Below are 6,296 nucleotides of genomic sequence, written 5' to 3' on the forward strand. Positions count from 1 at the left end.
ACACATAGGCAGTATTGAAGAATTTTCATTTTATATGATCATATGGACTACACTATAGTTAACTTAACTTCTATTCCTGTAGCTGACATTTTGAATGACAAATGTTTGTCCTTTCTACAGGTTCCTCCGCCCTGTCACTTAGACCTACAGCCTGCAAGCATAGATACCCAAGAAAATGCAGTGAGTGTAGAACCTAAAATTATGAAGAAATGAAAGTAGTATATATCTGATTGTATATATCTGATATTAACATGAAAAATGCAGCTGAACCTATCACAAGGCAGTGGCATGACATACTCTCAAATGATGCAGAGCATTGAATCGATGCAACTTTCTCAGGTTAATGCACAAACAAAAAGTTCTATATGTTCTGCCATTATTGAAAAAAATAATGCAAAAATTGATTGAACTGATGTTTTCATATTTTCAGCAAGGTGAAGGTAGTTTCATGGATTTGCTTACTGGACCAATGGGTACTGAGGTAATAAAATGTTGATCAATTTTGACAAGACCTACAAAAACATTTCATGTTTAACACGTATTATATTTCTCTAATTGTCCTTTACTGTGAAATTCCAGAATCAAATGTTCATGATAACTGGCAGAAGTGAATATGTTCATAACAGTGATGAAGATTATGCTCATGGAGGTAATGCCTGCAGTTTGAATGACACATACTTGAGAAATGGCCAACCAGATGAGTATTCAGATGCTCAAGGGGATAGTGCATACAAATACAATGATACATGGGTTAATCCCCCTTGATCGAGTCGAAGTCGGACAACAGTGATGGTGCGGAACAAGAATGCTCTCAGCCTGACATTCCTGATAATCGAGAGGAACCGAATGTTGCTAGCACTGTTGATTTAGAAGGAGAAGAAAGTGATGGTGAAGTAAGGTCAGTGGGAGAAGATGTTGTACAAGAATTGTCTCAAGAAGATATCGAAATATTTCTTGAGAATGAAAGTCTAAAGGCCGCTCAAACATGCAGTCAGGAAGTGCGTAGCCACCATGTACCACATATTGATCAGGTTTTTGATGCACATGAGGCTGCTTTTGAGTTCTACAATACTTACTCAGAGATAATTGGGTTTTCAGCTAAAATAGCAGGAAACTATCATTGCAGAAAGAATAATAAAGAAACTAGGTATACTTTCAAATGCAACCACTCTGGGAAAGTTTTGGATGAAGAAACTAAAGCAGAAAGGAAGAGAAAAAGAGATCTGAAGAGGCAAGAAACTAGAAGGAAGAAAATGCAAGAGAAAGGAGAGACTGAACCTTTGAAGCCTTCACCACCGCCAGGCGTTCCACCTAAAGATCAACCTAAAAAGAGAAAAAGAAACAATGTGGAAATTACAGGTTCTCTTGCTGAAATGATTGTGACTCTCAAAGGAGATAAATGGGTGATAACTAGTCTGAATATGGAACACAACCATGAGTTGAGCCCGCCTGAAGAATCTAGATTTTTGAGGTCACATAAACACATGACAAATAAAGAGAAGCTTTTCATAAGGACATTTAATTCAGTGAAGCTTCCGACTAGAAAAATCATGGCAATACTAACTTACTTGAGAGGTGGTTGTTCCAGGGTTGTTCCATATACCAAAAAATTTGTGAGCAACTTAAGAACTGCAATGAGAAAAGAGAGCAGGCTTAATGACATGATGCAATCTCTTGAATATTTTAAGAAGAAACAATCTGATGATCCAAGGTTCTACTATGATTTCAAAGTGGACAAGAAAACAAATACAGTGGAGAACATTTTCTGGTGTGATGCTACATCTAGAAGAATGTACGAGCTATATGGTGATTGTATCAGTTTTGACACCACATTCAAGACCAACAGATACAACATGCTGTTTGCCCCTTTTGTTGGAGTAACGGGACATGGCGACAACTGCCTTTTCGGTTGTGCCATCCTTCAGAATGAAAGTGCAGAGACATTTGAGTGGTTATTCATAACTTTCTTGAAATGCATGGGAGGAAAGTCTCCAAAGACAATTATAACATATCAAGATGCAGCTATGGCAAAAGCAATTCCTGCGGTTTTCATACACACTGTACACAGAAATTGCCTTTTCCATGTTGTAAAGAAAGCTGAAGAGAAGCATCCAAGAAGTTTTGGAAAAATACCTAATCTACAAAATGAATTCAAATAAACTATCCATTTCTCATTGACAGTGGCAGAGTTTGAAGCATCATGGCAAGAAATGATACAGAAATATGAAGTCGGCAACCTTAAGTACTTGAAAACAATGTGGGAGAATAGAAAGAAGTTTGTACCTGTATTCTTCAAGAATGACTTCTTCCCGTTCATTCACAGTACAGCAAGGAGCGAAGGCACCAATGCTATTTTCAAAGATAATGTTGGATCAACATACAGTGTGACTTTTGATCGAGTATGATAAGATAGCAGAAAATATTGAACAAAATGAGATACATGAAGATTCCATCACAAGGACAACAACACCTACATATTGGTGTGGAAATGATATGGAAGTGCATGCTGGAAAGATATACAATAGGAAGATATTTTATAGGTTTCAGAAGCAGCTGAAATTTACTTCCTATCTACATGTACAAGAGGTTGAGACAAACAAGAAATATGAAGTGTACAAATCTGGCCTGGCTGCAACGAGAGATTACAGGACAAGAAAATACCTAGTTATTGTTGATTTATCAAGTGAAGATTTCAGATGCATTTGTTCCAAGTTCAACAAGGATGGAATTTTATGCTCTCATGTTCTTAAAGTTCTTATCCATCTAAACTTCGTACAAATTCCAGAAAAATATTTTATTGCTAGATGGAAGCCAAGAGAGAAGAAAGATATAAGAGATTTGAGGTACAATGTACCTTTGGAGATGACAGGAGATTGCAGCCAACTGAGATTTAATGTGCTATCCAAGGTTTGCATCAATGTAGCATCTGATGGCTCAAAAAGTAATGAGAAATACCTGTTTGTCACACAAGAAGTCAAGAAGATTGCAGAGAAATTAGATGCAATGACATTGGCTGAGGACAAAGCAAAAGAAGTAGATCCCAAAGATAAAACTAATGAGCAAGTTGGTGATCTTGGTGATATTCAAAGTGAATATGGTTACTTAAATGATCCCAAGGTTGTGAAGTCTAAGGGAAGACCAACTAGTTCAGCAAAGCAAAAGCCAGATGGAAGGTACATGACATTTGCAGAGGAGTTTTTGGGGAAACAACAGATTACATGCAGCCACTGCGGCTCACATTACCATAATATTCAAACATGTGAAAATTTACACTTGGATGCATCATTGTTTCCAAACAACAAGAAGTCGAAAACTAACCCTAGAGGTATAAACTATGTGCATAAAGAAGTTGGTTTAATTTTGTCACATCTATTTTTTCATCTAACAAGTTTGGTACTAAATGTATTTCAGCGAAGAAAAATGATACAGATGCAAGTAGCAAGAAGGCAAGAAAGACAAAAGAGAAGTAATGGAAGACTTACATCATACAGACATCATGATTCGTCTGCATGGTTGAGTGTGATACTTCAGATTCAGAAAGTGAAAAAAGGAACAGTTAGAACAACTGATATAAGTTGTAGTAAAAAAGAGATTTAAACTATGATTGAGTATGAATTGTAATTTTTAATATTTCACTTTGTGTGTAAGAACTATTCTATGTCTATTATAAGTGATGTCCTATGCATTATGTTGAATGATATGTTCTTAAGATAGGACACACAGATTAAAACCATATGATGTACTAAATGATATGTACTGAATCAAGTACAGAAAAGAAAATGTTCCAATTCTTGGCACAAACTTTTATGTAGCAAGATGGCAGCCTTTTCAATTCTCACTAGATAAGTACTCTAAGTGAGGAGCTAAGTATATTTTGCAAGAAGCACAAAACAACCGACATGCTAAAAAGGTGTTTCCTAGCACATACGTTATTTGCCTTATAAAATAGCTTGCGTAAAACAGTATTTTGAACGATTAAATTTTTTGGACAAACAAGCACATTTCCAACTACATGTAGCCATTTCCTCAGAAAAGTTATATCAAGAAATATCAGCACAAGGAACAGATTTGCTAAGATCACCATGCATTCGGGAGTAAAATGTGACAGTAAGTAGATAATGAAGGACAAAACAAACCTGGAAGTTTTGACAGTAAGTAGATAAGGCAGCGTCCGATATGCTTAAACAGTGGCACAACGCTGGAACTCAGCGCTGAAACTCAGCATATCTTTTTTGAATAGTACAAAATTAAAACAACATTGCCAAAGAGCAAAGGAAAATGATTGCAGAAAAAATGTATGATGTGCCAAATTTACTTAGAATTATAGAAAAGAGAAACTCTATATATATATTATGAACATATATGAACACACATAGTTGTAGTGTGCAACAGATATAACTAAAAGAACGATTGTAAGTTGCCCAAAACATAACATCAGCAGATGGGGTTGTGTCAACTCATAAACCTAGAAACTATAGCACATAGTGGTTGTGCATTTAGCCAAAAACTATATCTTCGATTTGGCCCTCAAAATCTACCAGTGAGTTCGACGCAAAATCTCTCTTTACATGAAAATAAAATAAACTTGGAACTACTAATGCCTTTTTCTGACATATTGAAAATACACAGGAGAACTTGATTTCTTTATCACCCCATCCTTGCATATGTGCCATGAACCTGGAAAAAAACAAACAGACAAAGCAGTCAGTTACTGGAGTGTAATAAAGATAGTAGAAAGACTTATGACTAAACAGCTGACAGCTCATGATCATAAGCTCTCCACTTCATATTAATCATAACCATTGTATGTACCCATTTGCATAAACTATTATAAGTTGAAAGCATGAACATGTCTATTGATGTTAAATTCATATTGGGAATCAGAAAGTAACAAAATTGGAAAAATTAATGAAAGCAAAAAAGGCATAGCCTGCCATACTACTAATAAATAAGTTGCATATTGGATTAAAATTTAATTCAGATGATTAGGAAACAAAACAAAAAATTACAAACAGAAATATCTTACATGAGGTTTAAATGTCTTCATAGCTTCCTGGATTTCATGCATCTCGTTGTGTTCGCAGAACATCATCTCATTAGCCATCTGAATTCGAAAATCTGGAATATCTTTGTGTGAGAATTTTCCCATCAAACTAGTTCTTGGCTTAAATAGTTCGATACTTTTCATCAAGTGTATTCCGCAGTCTTTCCTGATATTGACAAAATAGAGAAAGAGCAGATTCCAGTCATATAAACAAAACAGTAATGAAGACAAGTAGAAATGGTTGAAGACTGTAAAAACATAAACGTACCCATTTCTTTGCTTTGGTACAGGTGGATAGATGACTTCAAATTCTTGGAAGTTAATGTCTTTCAAGCGGCATTCACTCCAAGTTCTTCCAAAGTTCATAATCTTCCACATAACACAAGGTAAATGTATTACAAATAACCATTAGATATAAAATCATTTGTGTTTACTGGAAAAAAGTAAGAAAGAAACCATGATAGAAAAGGTACCATTCGATTATCAACTTCTTGGTGTAAATCTGAATTCTTGTCAAAAAGGGAGTCCATAAAGATGAACTTTTTGTCCCTTATGTCAACAGTGAATAGGAACCAGTGGTAGTTGTACAGGGATGGGAAGTGCAACTGTCCAAACAAGGAAAAGTGGTTTGGTTAAACTTATAAAGGAAAAAGATTTATGAAAAAGCAAAAAAACAATGAAAGATTAAAAATAAAAAATACCGAATCTGTCAAGTGTAGTTTCCTTGCTTTTCCAGCACCTTCAAAAGCTTTTATGGCTTGATCTTTCATGTACAATCTTCTTGATTCATTCTCCCATTTTTCAAGAAAATATTCCTATTTCAGTTTGTTATTGCAACATGACAAAAAATATCAGTCAGTACTATATAGAAGATAAATTAGATTGTTATGCAGTAACTATTAAGAGGACATAGATTAAAAATATATAGAGAAATAACTTACACTTGATGTATGGAAGAATGTGTGTCTGTTTGAGGTTTTTGGGTGGTTAGACAAGAATAGGATACGTCAATACAAGTTTATGACCCAAGCTTCAACAGTTCCTCCTGGTTTGAAAGAATTCCCAAAAGTTTCCACACTGACCTTACAGTTACCAATTTGAATAGACATCTTACTATTTTAGATAGTATAAGAAAAACATGTAAGGAAAAATAGAATGTTCAACAACTAAATAATATGTGAAAAAAAGATAGAAATGGTATATTGGTCTCTACTTACTGCTTGTAACCATCCATATTTGCGAGACGGATAAT

At 35.0% G+C, this 6,296-nt stretch overlaps 1 long non-coding RNA gene across 1 annotated transcript; it reads right to left on the minus strand.

Moving 5' to 3' along the window:
* Positions 1-5,522: 5,522 nt before the first annotated feature.
* LOC127298159 (uncharacterized) lies at positions 5,523-6,088 on the minus strand. The gene is made up of 3 exons (XR_007849641.2): positions 5,986-6,088; positions 5,746-5,859; positions 5,523-5,649 (listed from the first exon to the last, which is right to left on the minus strand). It is a non-coding gene; the product is annotated as an uncharacterized lncRNA (long non-coding RNA).
* Between the last annotated feature and the right edge of the window lie 208 nt (positions 6,089-6,296).

This window comes from Lolium perenne, chromosome 5 (genome assembly GCF_019359855.2).
Source record: "Lolium perenne isolate Kyuss_39 chromosome 5, Kyuss_2.0, whole genome shotgun sequence".
Classification (NCBI taxonomy): Eukaryota; Viridiplantae; Streptophyta; class Magnoliopsida; order Poales; family Poaceae; genus Lolium; species Lolium perenne.